Genomic DNA, 23,508 nt, shown 5'->3' on the forward strand with positions numbered 1-23,508 from the left:
GAAAGGTGAGAGCTTGAACGTGCAGCCGGAGCCGTGAGGCGCTGGGCGCCCCTGCTCCCCCTTCCCTCCGGGTCTCAGTGAAGCAGCTGGCACTGCATGGGGACCCAGGCAGTGCATGCACGAGTGGCTGCTGGTGGCCAGGAGGTGGCCCCCTCAGGGCCCAAAATTAGCTCTGGACACACCTTACTTCACAGTGTGCTCACCCTTCTCCTTCACCTCACTGAAAATAGCCTGAGCTAAAGTCTGTCCTTTGCAGCTGGCTTCGTCCTGGCGGGTGCCAATGTGCAAGCGGTTCAGTGAGCGTGGGGAGCAAGGGAAGTGAGGAATGCACATCACAAAGGCTCTTAGGTTTCTAACAACATGAGAAAATAACTGTTTGCAAAGCCATTGGTCTCTTTCAATTTTCCTGTTTCTGAGACAGGGTCTTTCTCTTTAATTCAAGGTGGTTCTGAAGTCAACATGCAGCCCAGACTGGCCTTGAACGTTCAGTGATCCTCCTGCGCCAGCCTCCCGGGTGCTCCCACGCGGACATGTGCTCCACACCCGGCCCGCTGGCTTCATCTGTAAGCATTGGCTTCTTCTGCACACATGGACATGGAGGCCCGAACCACACGCTAGGCCTCGTGCGCTGCATGGTCCAGAGAGAGACTGAGGCACCGCAGCATCTCTTTCTGTCCCTCCCAGCCAGGCTGCCCTGATGTAGCATCCAACACAGGCTGAGCACTCAGCCAAGTCTCAGCGACTGCGGAAGGAAACCTGCGTAACTTACAGTCACTGGGCAGACCAGAGCACAAGGAAGTCTTCAGGGAGGTGAGAGACAAAGAGTCACATGTGGAAAACTACACAGAAATAACGCAGATTTTAAATTGTATTACTGCAGAGCACGGGGGTGCCTGCTTATGACCCCAGCATCCAGGGGGCAGGAGGAGGCTGTGAGTTCAAAGCCAGCCTGCACTACACAGTAAGAATTCATCTCAAAAAAGAGCCTCACTGAAATTAAAAGCTTGGTATTTGAGTCAAATACCTAAAAACTAAGTTATACAGTATGAAATTACTCTTTGTACTTATTCGAGAATTTAGTCGAGTAATGAAAAGAGAAAAGATGAAAGCATACCAAAGCTGGACCTCAAATGTGCAATATTAGTGCGCTAGAATTTTGCAGAAAAAGAGAAATGAAGATAATATTAGAGAGAAATATTCAAAAATATCTTTAAAAAAACTTTTCATAGACCCAGAGTAGTTAACTTAATTGAAATTGTTCTCTGTAAAACAAACAGAACACAGAGATACAGGTAATATAAAACAAAAATTTAAAAGACTGTCAAATTTCAGAAAGCCAGAATTAAAAGAAGACTCTTAAAAGTGACAAAAAGAAAATAATTTATGTACAATGAACTAAAAAACAGACTTGCAGACTATCATTATAGGTGAACAGTGCAGTAACTTCAAAACTCAGAAAGAAAAACTAAACTTAGACCGAGATTACATATCTAATTAGTATAAAATTCACAAGCGAGAATAAGACATAGTAAGCTGAAACAAATAAAGTTAGCCTAGGAATAAAGGAACAGAGTTTTAAAAAATTGAGCAAATAATTTAAGAGTGGGCGAACAAGCACATTACTTAATAATGTAGCTGTAAGTTAAAATTGGAAATCTCTACAAAATTTTAAATAGATTTTTAAAAAAATCCTCGGGTTTTATAGAACCTCAAACATGATGCGTAAAGTTTAAATAGTTCCTTTCTTAGTATTTGGCTTAATGGGAGTCAAAATGAGAGATATACTTAGGGTTTTATGGAGCACGGAAAGCAGCCAATTCCTGGGCCAGGTGATGAGGAAAATTGGTTAAAGGAAAGAAAAGAAACAAAGTCCAGGCCTGGAAGCCTGACTGAGCAGTGAAGTTGGACGGCTTGCCTCTGCAGAGGGAGAGGGGGACACGGGACCTGACAAACAGAGAGCCCTTCCCCGTCCTCCTCTTTGTATCATAATCCCACAGATAAATTACTGAAATCCCAACAGGCTAATTCCAATCTACCACACCCAGTGCAACCCACAGCAAGAATAAAGACACTCAGGCCTATCTGTGGTTACGGGGAGCTCAGGAGTCCTAAGTCCAGCCGTGGTGACAGCTACCTGCAACAAAGGCTTCGACCCAGGTCCAAACCCGGGTTTTATTCATTCATGAAGAAAGGAGTGGCTTGAGGATGAGTGAGTGTGAGAGTGGCAGGAAGTAGGTTATGACGTGAGCTGGGTAAGGTAGCCCTTGAGCTGAGCAGGGCAGGAGGCCCGCATCCGCCACTGCGGTATGCAGAGAAGGACGTGTAGAGAGTGCTCCCCATTACACAGTTGAGATAGCATCAAATGCTTCAGGACCGGTGCTACAGCTCTGGGGGATGATCTTTCAAGCCCCAGGAAGTCACAGCCTCTACCTCGAGGCTCGATCCCAGGCTACAGTGTGGAGCACTGGCTCTTTGTCCCAACTCAACCCGGCTCACACTAGAGAGCAGCAGGTGAGGGCTCCGGAGAAACACTGCCTCCTGTCTCGAAAGACTACCACCAGCCCCTGGGCTGGCCCAATAGCCATTGCTTAGAGCCAGTTGAAGGGATAAGCAAAAGTCCTGGCCAGCTCTGTTCACATCGATACATGGAAATAAGTTCAGGCTCAGCCCAAAAGGAGACAATTGTGCCTCTTTCAAGGAGGGTCACCCAGGTGGCCTCCACACTGACACGTTCTTAACTGTCTTGAAAGCATCCACCAAAAGAGAAGCACGTAAGTCTGTGCTCCTCATTTCTAACCACCTCTGGGTTTGGTCGCTCCACTCACAGCACACTTTGCGTGGCCCACGCAGCATCGAGCCAAGCGTTCACCACACCAGTGTGGAAAGCTGCCCCTGCCCTTGGTTGGCGAAACAAGTTCTCCTCACAGGAGGACATCTGAAGGTCTCTGCTCAATAGACATCCAAAGGGGAAAACCAGCGAAGATGCCTGAAATAAATGCAAGAAAATGAGCCCTGAAAGATTAGAAGACAAAAACCCCACCTCTCACCTCTCCAACCCAAGACACAGAGGAGAATGGGATGACTGCACGGAGTGACCGAAGAGTTGAATAGGACAAGAAGTAATTGAGAGAATGGTGGACTCAGGAGACTACCAAAACTGATGACTCATTCAGAAAAAAAAATGCAAAGTAGAATGTACAGAAATAAAAATAGAAGAAATGCAATCTTGCAAGATGGCTCTAAGAACACAGAAAACACAGTTCTAGAGTGATTTCACGGAGGCAAATATGGACTCGGACCATTCTGATCCTCATACTGGCAAAGTAGCTTATATCACACTTATAAACTCTAGGGAAAGCATTTAAAAACAGAGTACTTGACAGATCTAGAGAATTCCTGAGAGTAGACATGGGCTGAATCTGTGAGCAGAGGGAAGGACACGATGTAACACACACACGCAATCCGCCTGGTCCTGGGGTGCTGTTTGGGTGGAGAGAGCTGAAGCCGAGAACACGTGTCTCTAAGTGACAGGAGGGTACGAGACTGCCAAAGCGCTGTGTGTGGAGACAGGCGATTGCAGGAGGGCACAAGGTATAGAGAGGAGTGGGCGAAACTCTACATGTCAAATCCAATGGACGTTCAAGTGGGCTGAATTGCAATTGCACAGGAAAGGCGAGCCTTGGGGAGCCACAGCCCAGAGCCTGAGAAACCTGGACCGACCCACGGTGTACCTGCGGCCTGCAGAGGAGGGCAGAGGTTAGATTCTAACCGCTCCAAACTGGGCGTGCTTGAGAAATGCTTCCAGGAGCTGGGGAAAATGCTGGCATTCGTGCCTGTAGGCCTTTGACAGCAAAGTACAAAACCATGAGCTTCAGATGACTTGTCCTGAGTGCAAGTACCTGCTAGAACAGGGACTGGAATGTCTCGTCAACATCCACGAGACACACAGAGCTGCTAGGCATGCAAAGGAGTAGCAAAAATATGCACAGTCAAGAGCAATCAAGGGAAGGTCTCGAGACCACCAATGTGTGCACCAGCAAAGACTTGACATATTCCTTGTAAATATGGACAGAGCTTGAAGAGAAACACTTGTCTAAATGAGTGAAAAAATGAGTAATCATATATATATATATGCAAATTTTAAAGCTGAACCGTGCCTGATTTTTTGAAATCACAGGATGTTCTTAACAACAGAATAGAGAGCAGTAGAGAAAGTATATGAATTTGAAGATAGAGGGCTGGGGAGATGGCTCAGTAGAATAAGGGCTTTCCTGGCAAGCACAAAGGCCTGAGTTCAATGCTCAGTTCTGGGGGGAAAAAAAAAACAGTGACTTTGAAGATAAATTCATAGTAATTGTCCAATATGAAGGCAGAGGACAGAGCCACCCTGAACACTGGGCAATTTCAAACAACATAATGCACATATAATCAAATGTTCTCAAGAAGAAGAGGAGGAATGAATGAATGAGATAGAAAAGGTGAGGCCCTTGAATTTTACAAGGTTAGAACACATGCTGGTCCATTAATAGGCTTACATGCATTGATCAGAACAGATACATAAAAAGTAAACACAAAACAAAATTGAGAAACTGGAGTTCAGTGACAAGCTTAACTCCACCAACAGCTCCTTTGAGAGAAGCACAGGTGGGGGCCCACGGAGAGGTACATCTGCGGGTGTCTGGCCAAACGCTTCTGCCCAGGATATGGGATGAATTATGACAAATCAATAGCTCAGAGATAAACCACTCAAAGATAAAATGGCAAAGGATGTGAACAGGTGCTTCAGAGAAGGGTCAAACTGATGAAGCCAGAAAGTACAGGAAAAGAAAGAGTTCGAAATTATAAGCTGTCAGGGAAAGAAATTAAAACCCAGGAGAATTGCTAAAATTATAGCTGAGGGTACCCAGCTTGGTGTGGTGATAGGCAGGGCCCTGGAGCCCCTTCTGTGTTCCTAGTTAGTGGGGTGAAATATAGCTAATTTGGAAATACCTTAGCTAGTACATGATAAATTTACTTGTGCAATAACTCATGAGCAAGAACTCTACTCTTTCCAAAGGAAGGAAAATAGTACATAATTGGATAAAAATTTAAACAATCCAAATAACTAAGACAATTAAAACTAATCAAGGTATAATTAAATCCAGGCACCATTTAATCTGGGCAAGGATAAAAATAGATGGGAGGATAGGCTGATCAGAGTTAGCCTGAAGACCTTTTTTAAAGTAAGGAATCAATTAAATTTCAACTGGTTATACTAAATACATCAGATTTTCTACGGTGACTGCCCAAGAACAGAAATACAGTATTTTAATTTTATATTTCTGAAGGAAAGAAAGTGATTTGGTATTTGGATCCAAAAGGAAAGAAAGCAAAAGAAGAAAACCTCACCTGAGTATGGCTGATCAATAGCAAGCACTGAAATAGAATTCTAACGCGTCAGTGGCCGCTGTCATGGTAAGAGCTACAACAGACATTGAAATTAGGGCTGGCGAGATAGCTCAGCAGACTAAGCACCTGCTTAGGCAATCGCAAGGGCCAGGGTTTGATCCCAGCACCATATGCCGCACCAGCCCTGCCCCCGTTGAGCCAGCCACCGAAACCCAGCGTGGTGGCACACGCCTATAATCCCACATCTGGGGAGGCTGAAAACAGGAGGATCACCATGAGTCTAAGCTGTGTGGTGAGACCCTGTACCAACTACATAAAAATAAATAAATAAATAAATAAATAAGATATTGAAATTGTTAGGACAAATAAAAGTGAAGTACTGATCTATGCTATTTAGGAGAAGCATTTCTGAAATATGATGTATAAACATTACACTATATACTGATAAAATCCACTGCAATATATTAATGTCAGTAAAAATAACTTTATCAGTGCTATAGAGGGCTACAATGTACTTAGACAACAAACTTTATTAATGCTACAGTGTGACGCAAAACATGATAAAGGAGGTTACTCCAAAATAAATGGCGTAACTTAAAATATGCTCATCAAAAACAAATGTGAAAACTACTGTAATTATTATATAATAGATTTCAGCTATAGAAAAATGAGGTCTCACTATAATAATTTCTAATATAAGATCTCCATTAAGCATATTTTAATAAAAACCACATTACACAATGAAAAATTCATACTGCATTATCTGTCACATTGATAAACATCCCCTATGACTCCATCTGTTAAAACCAAATTTCTCTTAAAACTTTCCTGCTATAACTCATCTTTATTCCATTAAATTGCCTATTTCTTTAACAGAAATCAACGCTGAACACTTCATTGTATTATTCTTTATATCTCGACGATCAAATGTTTCACATCAAAGCATACTGATGTGATAATTCATCTAAATCTGAGACATAAGCATTCCATGTTTTGTTTATTTCAACCATATGGATTTTGTATACGTTCACAGAAATTCATGTCAAACAATGTCTGCCTATGCCAATTCATACCTATGCCAATTCAAAAACCTCACATTTGAAAAGTATATTAGTCGCTAGCTAGAAATGATGAAAATTACGTGATGACTGTCTCCCAAGAGCCGTCGCGGGGAGGAGGCCAGCTGGTCCCTTAGCCCGGTGTGGCTCACAGCTTGGCGTCCCATGAGCTAGGAAGGTGCTTCATGCTTTCAAATTGTTAAAGCCTGATCAGGTGATCCCAGCACTTGGGAGCCTGAGGCCAGAGGATCACTGCGAGGACTTTGAGACCAGCCTGCACTACAATGTGAGCTCAAGGTCAGCCTGAAATGTATAGCGCCCCTGTCTCAAAAGACAAAAGCAAAGCAAAAAACGTCAGAAGGGCAAGACTATTTTCTGATGGGCAAACTCTGCCTGAGTCTGGGCAGACAGTCCAGGGAAGGTTGTTTGGCACTAACCCGCTCTGCATCACTTAACACCATCCATGTACTTGTGAAGCAAGAAAGAAAGGGACTGGGGACCACAAGACCAGAAGAGTTTACAGAAAGAGTCCATGGGCCCCTGGCATTAAGGGACAGGGACTTCTACCTGTGCAATTAGCTGCAGGCAGTGGGTGAGAGGAGTGGATTTTTATTTACTAAAAGGAACGCTCTATAAAAGCCTTGGGAATATTCAAATTAATAACATTGGTTGGAAACCATGCTGCGCCTCACAGAGCTGAGAGTTAAGAAAAGTACCATGGAGCATGCTGAAAACTCAGTGGATGCAAGGTCCATGAAAGATTTAGAAACAAAGATCGTACATGGAAGCAAATCAATGGACTCTGGAATATTCTTGGACAGTAGATACAAAATGGATCACCCTGAAATGGGTCTATGTACAATAATTAATAATAAGAACTTTGATAAAAGTACTGGAATGACAGCTCAATCTTGTACAGATATAGATGCAGAAAACATCAGAGAAACATTTGTGAACTTGAAATATGAAACGAGAAATAAAAATGATCTTCCCAGTGAAGAAATCATGGAATTGTTGTACAGTGTTCCTAGAGAAGGTCATAGCAAAAGGAGCAGCTTTATTTGTGTAATTGTAAGCCATGGTGAGAAGGAACTTTTGGAGCAAATGGACCTGTTGACCTGAAAAGATTAACAAAGTTCTTCAGGGGCGATCTTTGTAGAAGTCTAGCTGGAAAACCCGAATTTCTCATTCTCCAGGCTTGCCGGGGTATGGAATGGACTGTGGTGCTGAGACAGACAGTGGTGTTGATGGTGACATGGCATGCCAGAAAACGCCAGCACAGGCCGACTTCCTGTGTGCGTACTCCGCAGCACCAGGACACTATTCCTAGAGATACTCAGAGCACGGATCCTGGTTCATCCCGTCACCGCGTGCTTTGCTAGAATGATACGCACACAAGCTGGAGCGTATGCACATGCTTACTCGGGTTAGCCAGCAGGTAGTGATGGAATTTGAGTCCTTTTCCCTCGATTTCACTTTTCATGCAAAGAGACAGATTCCAGGTACTATGTCCATGCTCCCAAAAAAACTGTAACTTTATTTATTTTTATATGTTTCAGTGTATTTTAACTGTGTTTAAAACATGGTTGACTTAAGTTTGTATGTCAAGTGAGGAAACAACATAGATGGTACTGTGTTGCCTTCTCTGATTGACTATGTCAGAACCACACCACTTCCCTGGTAGAAGAACCACTAGGAACCTACTTCAACCCCAGAATCAGGGAGTTAAAATTGAATTTAACTAGGAATAAATAGATATGGATTGTGGCATAATCACTATGAAAAGGAATTACTGTCATTTTACATGTTTCATAATTAGCAACATTTTGTGATGCATGCTGTGAATTTTCAAATAATCATGAGAAAGTTAAACTTTGCAGCAGTGAATTTTAACGAAACTCCCCCACCCACACTTAAGATTATGCACGCTAGTTTTTGTAAGACTAGAAATGCTGATGTGGACTCATGTTTGTTAGGTGTTGCAGATCCACAGGCATGCTCAGAGGTTTGGACCTGTAATTTAGAACTGATGTATGAAAAAGAATCAACTGTAAGTTTAAATCAGGAACTTTGTTAATCTTTTCAGCTCAACAGGTCCATTTGCTCCAATGGTTTGTTCTGAGCATGTATTTCTTGTAAAAAATCATCCCTACTATTGACAAGGAAAGAACATATTTAAGAAGAATTATGAGTAAATCGAATTGGTTCTTTACAGGCAACACACACTATTCCTAGAGAGACAGTATCATAACTAGAGGGTGCTAAGCTCTACCAGTATGTTTCCTTTCATTTGTTCTTATATGCATCAGATGAAATTTACACGCCAGCAAGATCTGTTAGGTACAAACCACAAACTATTCTTAGGATGCGATGAAGAAGTTCTGCGAAACAAGCTAACGTAGCGTCTACACAAGAAACAGTGGAAGGAGAGGCAAGAACAATAAACAGGCCTGCTGGGCAGTCTGTAGTTTGCATGATGGCTTCAGCCTGGGTGAGAAGCGGCTCTGTCCAAATGAGGCAGAGCCCCAGGTGCCACTCTACAGACGTCCTGCCGGACGGTTTCTGCAGGAGCATACAGTGTGTGGAAGACACCCCCGAGGCGCGTGGAAATGCGAACCAGGTGAGAGAGTCCTAAGGTGGAGCTTTTCTGAACAGTCACACACATCATAATATCCTTCACAGTACAATTTGTAAGCATGTGGTACACTGCTGAATCTTACAATCAGAGTAATAATAGTGGTAGCATTCTGTACTGTTACCTACAATAAAAGGACCACAGTACATGGGAGCATCCAGTCTGAGCCCCTCTTTGCATGTGGGGAAACTGCGGGCCAGAGCTCAGCCCCAGTGGGGCAGGCCAGGCTCCGGGCGTCCTGGCTCACGGAGCCCGCCATGGCTGGCTGTGCCTGTGTGCTTCACTTCCTTTCAGTCTGACACTACATGTGAACTTCCTTTTGACTCAAAGAAAGGAATTTACATTTATAATTGACAACTGTTTGTTTTGATAAGATCTATTAACTTTTCCTAAAGTAAATGTAGCACGTAATGATATCCTGAGATGGGTTTTTGTGTGACAATTTTGTAAAAGTTTTTTAATTTGCATTTTTATTTCCAAACATAAATTCAAACTTTAAAAAAAAAAAAAACATTGGTAATGAATTTGCACAGGAGATTTGACTGTTAGAAGAACACCAATTTTCATCCAATATTTGGGTCTATTTCTGAGTTTAAATTTATCCCTCAAACCTAGCTACAGATCTCAAGAATAATTTTCAGTATGGTAACAGTGGATTTCTAATAGAAAGATACCGCCTGAAAAGTTTTCTAACAACTTGCGAATCACTTAGAAAATTTAGGTTTATCTCCCCCAACTCACTTTTATAAGGCAAAATCAGTTAATCTGAAGAGTTATTTATTCTTTTGTTTATTGTTTTGTATTTAGGACAGTGTGTACAGGGTGTTCAGGGTCTCACTACTGGATCAGACTCCTAGTGATCTGCCCGTTTACAGCCTCCCAAGAGCTGCAATTATAGGCTCAGGCCACCACGCCCAGTCTCAATCACTTTCTCAGTGTGCCCCCAGGGGGCAGGGCCCAGGGGGCAGGGCCCATACGGCAGGCCCAGGGATCGAACTCCCAGGCCTGCATCTAAGCAGACACTTTAAACTGCTGAGCTATTTGTCCAGCCTGACCTGAAGATTTAAATATGAAAGACCAAGTCCAAAAAGGATCACAATTAAGATAAATTCTTCCTAATTTTGGAGGAGAAAAGTAGCTTTAAGCATGATCAAATAGGCTAACATCACAAAACACAATTATAAGTGGAAAACAGAAAACAACTCTGAGTCTCAAAAAGAAAAAAAACAGGGAAAAGCTATAAGTCAAATAATATTAACTACACGAATATTGAATCACAAGAGCTGATGCAACAATAATTGATCAGGAATCCTCATCAAAACTAGTGGCAGATAAAAATGGCGAGTTAGGAAAAAATGGAAGTAGACAATATGCAATGGAAATGAACAGAAACTCCCATTAAATCAATGAGATACTTCTCCAAGCACTACCATGCTGTTCCGCTGTGGAGTCAAGGGGCATCCTTGGGTCTTGCTTCTTGTGCTATAAACTTTGGAGCCTCCTGTAGGACAGTACTGATTAAGTAATGCATGTGTCATAGGAAAAGTACAATGACTACCACAAAATATACGAAGGCAACAAGTTCTATAAGTGCTACAGAGGGGCACAACACCTCATGAAAGGAATTCAGTCGTTTAAAATTAGTAGCAGAACTTAAAATACACTCATCCAAAGAAGAACGGAGAAATTACTGCAGTTATTGAGTCATGGATTGCAGCCATAGAAAATGTGAGGATGAATTGTACAAATCCCTAATGTAAGGTCCACAACGTAGCAGGCTTTGGTAAAACATCTACCCACTCACACCTTCATTTCTGGAGCCACCTTCACGCGTGAGGCCTGTTTGTCTGTCTGCATTTTGCAATGACCCTTTCATCTCAGCGTCGTTTGCTAGTGTCTCCAGTGGGTCACCAGTGGAAAGCCCGGGAAAGGCAGGCCAGTGTTGAGCTAGGGGGTCGCACAGAGCCCACACAATGAAGGGCGAAACCTGAGGCCACCGTCTGAGGAAGCACCGTCGGCGGGACAGGTGCACCACCCGGAAGGACGGTGCCCTGTCCTGCAAGCCCTGGTTGTCCCTTGCCCGGGGCGAGGTGAATGACGCAGCTGTCATCCCGGGACCCGCCCCCATTTCCCTCAGCCTACCTTCTCAAATATCTTTTGTCTGCAGCAAATGCTTAGAGCATTCCTATTTTCAGCTCACTCCGGTAGCTTTAAGATTTATGCATTCGTGTGGAACGTATCAGGGATGTGAAAAGATTTCACCATGTGGGCAAAGCCAATTTGGTTGGAGTCGTCCGTGCAAACTCATTTGCCTCTGACTATCATATTGTTTAACAAGATACAAATCTTCCTGGTAATGCAGAGGTTCCCTCTAATTTGTATTTGAAGAATTTAATTCAATGCCTCATTCAGCACAAGAAAAATGAGTTTAAGCAGCTGGAATCCAGTGCTTGGCATGGAGACGAGAGAGGGAACCGGGCTGCGGACCAGAGGATGTGGGCAGGTCCTAGGGAAAGACGCCTCGGTCCCCTGAGTGGAGACCTCTGCATTGGACCGTCCCAGGGTGGCTCTTGAAAGCCGGTGATAAATCAGGAGTGCTCTGGCTTTCAAAGCAGGAAAGCGTCTGCGAGTGCAGGTATAATATAAAGTCTCTTAGGACTGCGAGGTCCTTTAGCAAACTACTTTGCACTTTTGCACACACCACTATTCCATAATATTTCAGATCAGTGTTAGGATCTTTGGGGGGGGGATTACTTCACTCCGTTTTACCTCATCGGGGTTCTCCCACCCTGACGCTGAGGCGCAGCCCACGAGCACCCGTGAGGACCGCGGGGTGGTCCCTGCGCAGGAAGCAGTTGGCCCCCTGGCATCTCCTCAGCATCTTTTCCCATCCAAGTGCCCCTCCAGGGCGGCCCCTGCCTCCCGCTTCGGGGACGGGGGAAAGCCCTCCGCAGCTTGCTGTCCCAGGTGAGGCTCCGCCTCTGGGCGGGAAGTCCGCTGTCATTGTCTGGGTGCGGAGATCCGAGTTCCCCTGGAGTCCCTCAAGCGTGGGGCAGGACACCGTCGCAGCTGGCTGTTCCCAGTGTCCCCAGCACGTTCTGCTGCGTCCCTCTGCATCTCTGCGTTTCCTCTGCTGCAGTGCTGGATGTTCTTTTCCAAGCCACTTTCCTACACAGAGATGGGCTAAAACTTGGAAGTAACGAACCCAGGGGGGGCAGATAGCTCAGCGCATTAAAGCGCCTGCTTAGGCAGAGCGCAGTGGCTGGGGTTCCATCCCTGGCGCGCTGTGCAGCCCAACCCAGGGCACACTGAGACTGCAAATGACACCAGGTGTGGTGGCGCACACCTGTAATCCCAGCCCTTGGGAGGCTGAAAGCAGGAAGCTCACTATGAGTCCGATCCACGTAGTGAGATCCAGTACTAAATACATGAAATAAAAACAAAAGAAAATAAAAACATAAGGAAGGGAAATATTTAAAAATTATTTTTATTCTTCCTAGGAGTAGGCCCAGGGCTGTAGTGCAGTAGAAGAGTGCTTCTGATTTTCTTCACCAGGATTAAAGCTCCTCTTTCTTCTTCTTCTTCTTCTTCTTCTTCTTCTTCTTCTTCTTCTTCTTCTTCTTCTTCTTCTTCTTCTTCTTCTTCTTCTTTTTTGTGGTACTGAGGGGGGGATACAACTCAGGACCTTGTGCTTGCCTAGGCAGGCACTTATGCCGCTGAGCTATCTTCCTGGCTCCTTCTTCACCAGTATTGCAAGGCAAACAAACAAATAAGCAGGCCTACTATGTGGTGTATGCCTCTAATCCCAGCCCTCGGGGAGGCTGAGGCAGGAAGAGCCTTAGAAACTTACTAATTTAGCAAGACATAGTCTCAAAATAACGTTTAAAAAGACCTGGAGGAGGGCTGGGGAGATGGCTCAGTAGAATAAATGCTTCCCTGGCAAGCACAAGGCCCTGAGTTCAATCCCCAGTTCTGCCAAAAAAAATAAAAAGGAAAAAGAAAAAGAACTGGAGGCATAGTTCAGTGCAAAGACCCTGCTTCAACCATTGAGAATCAGGAAGTGGCTGGACCTTGGAAGCAGCCTCTATGGCCCTCAGCAGATAAATGGATAAAGAAAGCGCACACACAGTGGAACACTACTGTGCCATAAACAGCCCAAACTTGAGTCACTTATAGGAAAATGCGTGGACCTTGAGACCAGAAGGCTAGTGAACTAAATCAGACACACGAGCTTCAATAACCTGTGGTTTCTCTTATCTGAGCGACGCTAAGTACAAAAAAAAAGAGCAAAGTAAAAGGCAGGTAATAGGGAGCAGGGCGCAGGGAGACCTTCTGCAGACAGGAAGGCGATCAAGAGGAGGAGGGATGATGGGCCGGGGAGATAGCTCAGCAGCGTAAGCGCCTGCCTGACCAGCGCAAGGTCCCAAATTCCATCCCGGGTGGTGGCGCACACCTGTAATCCCAGCACAAGGGAGGCTGAGGCAGGAGGATCACTAGGAGTCTGAGCTGCATAGCGGGACCCTGTATCCAATAAATAAGTTTAAAAAGAGAGATGGAGGGAGGGGGAAGGAAGGAGAATAAAAAAGGTGCTACAAAGGATCACAAACACTGTGTACTACCAACACAGACTGATAAAAACAACCAAGAATAATCCTGGTATTTGAGCAAATTTTGCCTTTTGTACGAAATCAAAATAGCAAACTTCTGCATGCAACACAGCGGTTTATCTGTCCACAGACCTCTGGACCGTGAGGCCCACGCAAAACTGTCCTTGCCAGACTGAGGCATAGAAACACTCGGGCGGGGTCTGGAATGTCAGCCGCACTTTGTCACCTTCGAATGCTTTCCGAGAACAGCTGAGGATGAACCTGGGCTCTGAGTGCGGACCTCGTGCCCGCAGCCGCAGCAGCCCCAGAGTCAGCTGGGCGCACATGAGGTCCCAGAATCGGCCTCCCGCCTCCTGGACCGGAAGGCCTGGGCGGACCCCCATGCGCTGTGTTGGGGTGAGTCCTCCAAGTGATGCGGATGCCTTTGCTGCAGTTAGAGACGCGGGGTCCCTCGTCACACAGCCCCGCAGGCACCTTCGAGCAGGTCGCTGTGACACGGTGTTGCTTTCCTGTGGGAGAGGTGAGTGTGTGCACAGCTGCAGCCAGGCGAAGGAAGAGGGCTGCGCCTGCAGGACGTTCCTTCCGGGCATCTCCTGCAATGAGGCGATCTCCGCAGGAGGGGACCAGAGGCAGTGACGCGCGCGCTGCCTCCACGGCTCGTCCTGAGGCTCCTCACCCAGCTGCGTGACCCACATTCTCCCTCGTCCCACTGCAAAAGCTCTGGCAAGCAACTGTGCTCCAAATGACCCAGGAAAGAGACGATGGCACCCTACCTCTGGGGTAGAGATGACTCGTGATACAAATCTACACAGTATATTTTAACCTCCCTGCTCAAGCCAAGCTGACTATCCAATCAGCGATGATCTGTTTTTACCAGTCAGTAGTACCAATGCGAGAATTTAAATCTTTTTCTCTTTGTCTACCATCTCCAAGTGGGGAGAAGGACGGGGGAGGCAGAACAATGATACCAGGCAGCATGGCCACTGATTGTCATGTGTCAACTTGGCTTACAAAGAACTGCCTAGCACAGTGATGCTGAACCTTACAGAGGTCAATAACAACAGCTACAAGCCTATTGGTTGTTGCCACCCACATCCAGGGCGGGTCCTCCCATTTGGTTTGCTTGGCTACCTGTCAATCACCCACAGGCACACCCAGAACTGAGCTTCGCTAGACCGCTAAACCAATAGAGGCAAACCTACAGCGCTGCTGCAGCAGGACGCTGTTTCTTTAGCCTTCCTTGCAGGCTCACTCTCAAAACTTTCCGGAGAACTTCCAGGCCTTTCACGTCCTTGATCCCGCATGCTCTGCAGCTTCCATCCTGGGCTGAGCAGCTGCGGGATCCTCACTACACGGACAGCCACTGTGGACACTGCCTCTGACGCCGTGAACCACGAAATAACCCCCCTTGCATAATTAACGTATTTTCTATTGATCCTGATGCCCTAGAGAACCCCAACTAACACCGCTAAGTGAGGTGTCTCAGTAACTTTTCTTTTGTTGCTGGGCCAAAATACCAACATCCAAAATTAAGGAAGGAAAGGGTTATTTAGCTCACAGTTTGTGGGGTTTCGGCCCATTCTCGGCTGGCTCTACAAGCATCTATAGGACCAGAGAATGGAGAATTTAATTGTTAAACAAAGCTCACTCCAATCTAGTATCTGGGGCCTGCAGCTAAGTGAATTTGTTTAAGTCATTTAAACTGTCTGAGCTTCTCTTTCCTTAACCAAACCTTGAGTTAAAAAGGCAAAGAGACACATGGCAGAGGGCAGCAGTTCACGGAGGAAAACAGCACAGGTAGGGCAAAGAGGGAGGTGCAGCAGCGGAGAGCAAGCCCCTCTCCCTCCCTTACACTGCACTCAGGCTATCCGCCCTAGATTTGGTTTAGGAGACCTGCCCAGCAGTTCTGTAGCACTCACACCCATAATCCCAGCACTGGATTACAAATTAGTCATAAACACTAGAAGCCACCCCTGGGCTGCATGAGGCTTTGGGGGACACCTAGACACAAACCATAACGTGAGGCCACTTAGTCCTGGGTTCTCTGATTTCCATGTAGGACAGTGCCACCCAGGGACCCCGGGGCACCTACAGCAGCAGGAAACCTGACAGCACTGCAAACTCTCGGCCCTGTCCCCATGTCCACTGGGCTGGGGACTCTGGGGATGGGTTAGCAATCTGTTTTAACAAGCCCACAGGCATTGATTCCAAGTGTGAGAGCCGTGGGTGTTGAAAATGGAATGTCAGTCACAAGCCATGCACGCTCTGCGCCTCCCGATTTTACACGGGGAGAATTCGGCTTAAAAGCTCCAACAGTAAGTGCAACCCCATTGCTTCATTGCAGGTGAAGCCAAAGCAGCTGTCATGGCTGCTAAGCCAGCTCTGGTGAAGCCCGACCTCCAGTGCTCCCGCGGAGACCAACTTCTCTCTGGCTGCAGTTGGTGCGAAAGGCTGCTCACTCCCTGCACCAAGACACTAAGGTGGCCTCAGGGCCACAGATGCTGATGCCAGCCCTCTGCCCTGCCTTTGCCTTCTGGGACCCCTGCTCGCGTACATCCTCTGCTGCTTACTATCTCCCCTCCCTCTAGGTTTTTCTTTCTCTTTCTTTTAAGCATCTTGTTCCTTCAAGCACCTGGCCAAAGGGATAGAGGAGCATAATTCTCACTTCTTCCTACCTACATCAATCAGGGCAGAACTCACCTCCAGATCAGTAGCTATTTGCTGCTTTTTAGAAACATCTACAGGGTGCTAACATGCCTCTTGTCACTGTCCTTACTCCTTACCCTCTGAGACTGCAATTGAGACTATGTGGGGGCACGCGCCTATAATCCCAGCTTTGGGAGGCTGTAAACAGGCAGATCACTACAAGTCTGATCTAGTAGTAAGACCCTGAACACGCTGTAGACCCTTCCCTAAAATACAAAAAGAAAAAAGAAATCTTCCTAAGGTGAGGTTCATTTGTGTTTGTCAAAGTTTGCATCGAGAATGTTCCTAAATCGGGGACTTGCTCTTCTAAAGCCACACACCACCCACTATGATAAACAGATTCTGTACTTCAAACAAGACAACGCCTCTAACGTTTTCATTTTCCTTGAGGTCTTAGAGTCCTGCTTATTTCCCTAAGTTTAGAAATGACTGTGATCTAAAAAGAAACCCCTAAGTCTCTTGCCTGCACGTCTCAGTGTTTAGAAGCTGGCTCATTCCTGAGGGTGAGGCGTAAGGACAGTGACAAGAGGCACGTTAGCACCCTGGGCCTGGGTGCAGGGCAGCACCATTGGAGCAGGTCCGGCATAGGAAATCACTGCGCCCTAGCCCTTGTCTTGGTAGCACTAAGATGCTGCGGGATTGAAACATCTTATGTCCAAATCTTGAAAGTAACTTTAACTGGGATGCACAAACAATCCAAGAGTTGTTTGTGTTACGGAGCCGTCCTGGGGTCCACAGCCTGGGGGTGAAATACGGTCACAAATTAAAGAGGGAACCTAGCAGGCCTCACCCCAGCCCGCACTACCTGAACTCTGGGAAGGGTAGGGATCGGCAGGCACTGCAGTAACCAAACATCTCAGTTTTGTGAAAAATTATTGAAAGGAAATTCAGACATTTCTAAAATTTAGCCTACCAACTACTTCTCTGCAGACTTGGGACAAAAAGCCATTATTCTATTTTTGTAGAGAAATGACACAGTCTAGAAAATAGAATCCAGTTTCCTGATGGCAGAGAAGCATCAAAGATTGCGTTATATAATTTCCTTCCTGGAATCGGATGTCATTTTTAACCCACTTTGCTCCGGCTACTTTCAGAGCAGACCCAAGACCCAACTGCTGTTTTCAGAGGAAACGATAATATCCAAATACCCTGGTGACATGTAGGCCGCCCACCCCCTCCAAATGCTCACTCGAGCTTTGATAACCAGTCCATCAACTTTATGTCTGAGTCTTTGGCCACAATTGACAAAATGTGAAAAAAGATGGAGCCGGGAAGCCCCACACACGAGGACTGCATGTGTTGACGTGTTCCTGTGCTTCCGAGATCTGTGTGCCAGTGAGCGAGCCAACAAATGCTCAAGTGGTGGCCACCTGGAGGGACTGGCTAGCTGGAGGGGTTTAGGGACGGGTGAGGAGGTGGACTGAAGGACACTGAGCTAGAAGGACACTAGCGGAAGGAGACAAGGAGACGCTTTCCAGAGTTTAAAGCCAGCTGCGGGAGCCTCCTCCTCCAGCGGGGCCATCTCTACCCTCTCTGGGACCTCCAAGCCTGCAGTCCACACTGCTGCTGGGCCCAAGATGGTTTCACCATTTCTCTGTTCACCCCGGGCCAGGAATCCTCAGACCATGAACCCTAGTGCGGTTCTTATGGTCGGCCACTGAGCAACTTTCTGCCTGCCTGATGCCCTCTTTCCTTTTAAATTCTTTTCACTTATTTATTTTTATTAATTTTATTGAGAAACAAATAGCAATGAGACAGTTTCAAAACAAGTTAGGAGGACAGTTACAATAATTAATACATTGCATATTGTTGTCTTCGTAGGAGTTATTCATAGTACAACATGAATTGTACAACATGAATTGTACTATTTGGACAACATAATATCCTGTCCAAACACATTAGTACAAATCTTTCTTCTCATTAAGATTCTTGAGGAGGCTGCACTCGGAGTCACTTGTTCAGAGGTGTGGCTGAGAATGGGATGCCTTTATTCCAGGTTACATTAAATATCTGACGCCCAAACTCCCAAGATTCTACTCTTGTGTAACTCAATTATTCATATTTTCTGGAATATATAATAATAAGAAGACATGCATTGGAAGACACCACTGCTGGCTTTGTGGGCCACCGGATCCGTTGGTCCCCAAAACCACTGTCCAGGCACTAACAGCCTCCCTTGAAAGCATTTGATTTACAATTCTGCTCTGTTTAGAGCTGACACTTCAGAGGAGTGACCAATATGGCAAAAGAAGGCTTCAATTTTTAATGTGCGAAGCAAAAGTATACAGATTCTTTTTTCCCTGCACTCATGAACCCACCAGTGGTGTAATCTGGAATTCCAGCAGAGGGCAAACTTATTCCTTCAGTTTGCTAGGCATTTCCACTACCGGAAGATGGCTTTCACACTTACACGATGTTACTCCCACTGTTCACACTTAAAAACCACATCAGCATTAATCACACCCATTACTAAATTACTTGCCAGGAATTTTATAAAAATGTATACCACAAAGGGAAGAAACTGGCAAGCAACAATAGAAAAAATCAGTTGGAGTGCCTTCTAGTTGTTCACTTCTAGACACATTGACACCACACCTGTGTGCAACTTGCCTTCTGTGTCCCGCCCAAGAATTGTAACACTACTTCAGAACCCGAGAGTGAATCTTTGTCTTGTCCACTGGGCTTGCTTTTGAATTTTCTGGCTGTATTAAGGATTAAATCCGAAGTCTTTTAGGATTAAATCCGAAGTCTTTGTACTAAGCTACATCCCTAGCCCTTTGATTATTTTTGTTTGTTTGTTTTTGAGTTGGGGACTAAAGTTCTAAGCTCCCAGGCTGGGCTTGAGCTTGTGACCCTCTTGCCTCAGCCTCCTAGATGGCTGGGATCGTGGCTATCCACCACCATGCACTGCGCTGGCTTGCCAAGATGTCACATAGAACACGTGCTACTGGTTGTTACAGACTGGCCACATGACTGCTTCACTTTTACCTGCCAAGTAACCAAACCTGAAATTCAAACTTCACATGTACTTACTTAGTGTGATTGCATTTCTGTTTGGTTCACCACGTCATCACTCTATACAGAAAGACACTCTTTCAAGCTGATCACCAGCTAGGAGGTGACCACCACCACCTGCTCTGGGGCACACTGAGGAGTCGCCTTTGCAAGAGCCTCACGCGGTTATGGAAGCCCCTGCAAACACTTGCTCATCTCATGAGGGAAGAGGCACCAAGCCACGGTGAAAATATCCCGCAGGTCATTCGAAACAGTTCTTATTTTGTTGAGTTTCAGTTTACTCAACTGGATGTAAAAAAGGTATGTTCTGGCCATTTCATGGTTCCTAGCAGTGAAAGATAGTATTTGTGAACTGCTACGTAAACCAGAACGTGACCTTCAGCCACTGAGTGATGCATCTCTGGCTTGTCACTTGGATGCCCAATTTAATCTTTAGAAGAATCATGTACAGTAGGTCTTCTGATCCTCATTTTATGCGTAAATAAACTGTGACTCAGGAATTCTGGATCAGGAAATGGAGCCCTGAAGGGCTAAGAATATAGCTAGAGATCTACGTATAGCATTGTTGACATTATCACTGAAGAAAGAAATTAATTTACTTTCCTTGGTATCCTTTTAATCTGCCCAAGAGCACGAGACAGGCACATGACCAAGCAACAAGTTGGGAGTATGACGTACAAGGCAAAAGCATAGCATGAGTCTTGGGACAATGTGCAGCTTAGACCTCACTGAGATGACAAAGGTCAGTGTCCTGTTAGAGACACAGAGGAGAATGGGTGGCCCAGCTGGCAGACCAACGCGCCCAGGTGGCAGTGGGAACACTGGTCTTACAGAAGTGCTTTTAGGAACACGAGTGTCATGCCACAAGGAGGACCTGTGTGTGCAGTGAACAATATTTGTAAAGCACCTATAAGTTGCACTCACACCTGGACCGTGTTCAGACAGTTCGGCAGGGGTCGAGGTGAGTGGTGGAAGGCAGGAGACTCAGACCAATTAGATTATCACCACTAGCAACTCCGGGCAACTCTCAGATCTTTTTTGCAAGAGTGGTACACTTTGACTGAAGCACCAGCAAGGAAACTTAAGTGACCATTATATCAGTATTTTGTGCATCAAGAGAGGTGTTCTGCCTGACCTGCAGAACCATGAAGCCCAGATTTCTAGCCAAGTGTTTAAGGTGCATTCTAAGTTTCTCAGACAATGCTAAGGAAAACAAATGCCTTTAGGTGTGTCACACTGAGAAATAAGCTAATACATCTTTCAATGTCACCCTACATCTGATCCTACAACCATATCAGGGAAGAACCTGCCGAGTGGAACAGCTCGACACTGGACCATCTTGCAAGGTAATTTGAAAAATGAAAATTACCGAAAAATACAGAAGACAAATAAAACTTCATGATTAGACATGCATGTTATCTCTGGCATAACAGTCATAAACCTACCGGAAAAAATGATAAATATAGGACATCACAACATCTAACCACCATGGACCTGAAATTTCTGTCACATAACATGGGCCAAAATTAAACTCTAACAGTGGTCATGCCTTATGTGCCATGGTTGCTGCTTAAATTCCCCCACTAATAAATAGTGCCTTGGGTACTTAGGATCCTGACGCCATAGTGATGAGGCGTATCAGCCAGGGTTTACCAGAGAAACAGATGTAACACACGATACACAAATGCACCCGAGATTACAAGATTGGCTTGTGATGGTCAGCCAGAGTTGGAGGAGGAGGACTGTAGAGGGTGTCTACGTGTTGGAGACGGAAGGATTCAGTCCAAAGTCTGGAGCTCCCTGCAGCACCCTGCGTGAATCTGTATCAGGAGGCCAAAGGGCCTGTGGTGTGAAGCTAAAGATTCTATGCCAGAAGCCAAAAGATCTGTGGCAGGAGCCAGGAGATGATGCCCAGGGTGAATGCGAAGACTACAGCTCCTCCGAAGCACAGAATCGGATCCGCCCTTCCTCATTCCCCTTTATGCCGTCCAGGTAATGAACCTCCCTAGGTTGGACCTCCATACCCCGTGGTGTGGACTTGCTGAGCCAGTTTAGTTGAGTTTCAGAACTACTCAAGTTGACACAACCAACCATTATACGAGGGAAGAGCCCTCGTCTGAAGAGTGGCTGGCAGTTACACTCTATTGATAGTTGGCTTTCTCCGAATTCGAACACCTTCAGCCCCAGGCTCTGTGCGAAAGCCAAGGAGAATTCTCTGGGTGTATCTACCAGACATCGGCACAGACTGATATATCTTGAGTTAGGCACGGCTATTCATGCACACACGAGGCAGCAGGGCAGGCAGCACTCCTGTGGGTACAGACTTCAGAGCGTCTCAGGAGCAAAGGTGTACACGTTTGTGTGGGAGCGGGGGCCAGAGCCAACCGAGCTGGCTGTTCCTGTGAGTCCCTCTGTCACTTGGGCTGTTTGCAGAGCCAGGCTGGAGACTGTGGGCACAACGCCAAAGTCAACCACTCTCTGCATATCCACATACCGTGTGAAAGTTGGCCGGGCTCCCTCACCCTCCTCTCTGCCTCTGTTTCTTCATCAGACAAGGTTTGAAGGTCTCAGTGTGGTGTCGCTTCTTCTGAGGGACTTCGCTGGGCATACTTGTCACCAGCACACCTCCTTTAGGGATGACGTGGAGGGGCAGGGCGGCTGCCCCTGAAATGCTCTTCTTTCCCTCTGCTGGAATTCAGCTCCACAGGCGTAAGGACCTTGTTGTCCACTGGAGTCGGTTTTTGCGCTTGGTGCTGAGCCCACAGTTGGTCAGTGTCTACGTGCTGAATCGTAGAAGGCACGCAGTGAGCCAAACGCTACCAAAATTAATCAAATATATGATAAGACTCATGAAATTAAACACAGACCCGCAAGCACTGACTCCGAATGTTTCTGTGCCCAGATCGTTTGTAGGCTAATTCATTCCTTTAAACTTTTCCTTTTCTCCAAAGAATCTTAAGCTTAAACAAAATCATGTGTGGATACTCAGTGAATCGAATAGCCACAGAGCAGCTTGTTTAGAAAATGCTAATCAAGCTTTTATTTCCGGAAAGTGAAACAGCCAATATTTAATAAAATGGCTTACACTTTCTCTCTGGCTTAATGAAGCTCTTGGGTGAAAACACGCAAAATGTATCCTAAGCGATTGTGCAGCCCAGGAGTGATAACGTTTAAGTACAGAAGATGCTGGATTCAAAGTGAGATGAAATGCTAGCCGCGACAAGCACAGGCTAGGCACCCAAGCCACCGCTCCCGAGCAAGGGCACAAGCAGGACTAGTGGGGCCAAATGCAGACAGCACAGAGACGGCTCCTCAGCCTGGCCCTTCTCCGCCCAGGCCTTGCTCTTGGTTGTTGGAATGTTGGCGAAGGAGAATAGTCCGCTAAACTCCGACTCGCACAAACTACAGTGCTCCCAGGAATTCCAGAAGAATTTGAAAGATTCTCAAGGACATGAATCAGAGGCAGTGCAGGCCGAAGACTGATTGCACAACAGAGAACAAGTGGGCAGGTGAAGTTCTGCCAGCCAGCCAGCTCCGGAGAAGCGGAAGGCCCCAAGGACTGAGGGTGCTTCAGACCGTTTCTGGGCTTACCAAGCAGAAGGCCAGGCGCTTCCTCCTAAGCTGTTTGTCTCATGGAGGGCTCTTGGCGAACAGCTGAGATTGGAAAGTTCCCGACATCCACCCACTGCAGCTGATGGTAGGTAGAATTAATATAATTGAAAGGGCTCATACAATTTCATACCTGATTAAAGCTGCACTCAGGAGACAAGGGTATTAGTGCTGAGCCCAAGTCTATTCTGCCTTGGTCTAGTTCCATTTCCTCGAAGCGCATAATAAAATGGAACCCACATTGAGCAGTACAGTCTTGGGGCCACTTTTGCCATCTCCCATCAAATATCTGCTTCTCTTCTGGAGAAGCCTGGTGGCCATAGCCAGCACTGCTCAGTCACTTGGATGATGGTGGCTGGGGACACCTGCTCCTTGCAGCCGGAGGAAGCTGCTGGGCTGTCTCTATGTAAGCTGCCTGAAAAAATGCCCTAAGTAAGCCAGCTATGTTTGATTGTCTAGGTTCATGTCCCATCCAGCAGTAACGTTGGTT

The 23,508-nt window shown here is 46.1% G+C and overlaps 1 protein-coding gene and 1 pseudogene across 1 annotated transcript in view; one reads left to right on the plus strand and one right to left on the minus strand.

Moving 5' to 3' along the window:
* The window catches only part of Dpp6 (dipeptidyl peptidase like 6), an 840,304-nt gene that overhangs the window by 751,953 nt on the left and 64,843 nt on the right, over positions 1 to 23,508 (minus strand). The window lies entirely within an intron of this gene.
* LOC101579802 lies at positions 7,140 to 7,980 on the plus strand (annotated as a pseudogene).

The sequence above is a fragment of the Octodon degus genome, unplaced genomic scaffold, assembly GCF_000260255.1.
Source record: "Octodon degus isolate 3935 unplaced genomic scaffold, OctDeg1.0 scaffold00027, whole genome shotgun sequence".
Taxonomy (NCBI): Eukaryota; Metazoa; Chordata; class Mammalia; order Rodentia; family Octodontidae; genus Octodon; species Octodon degus.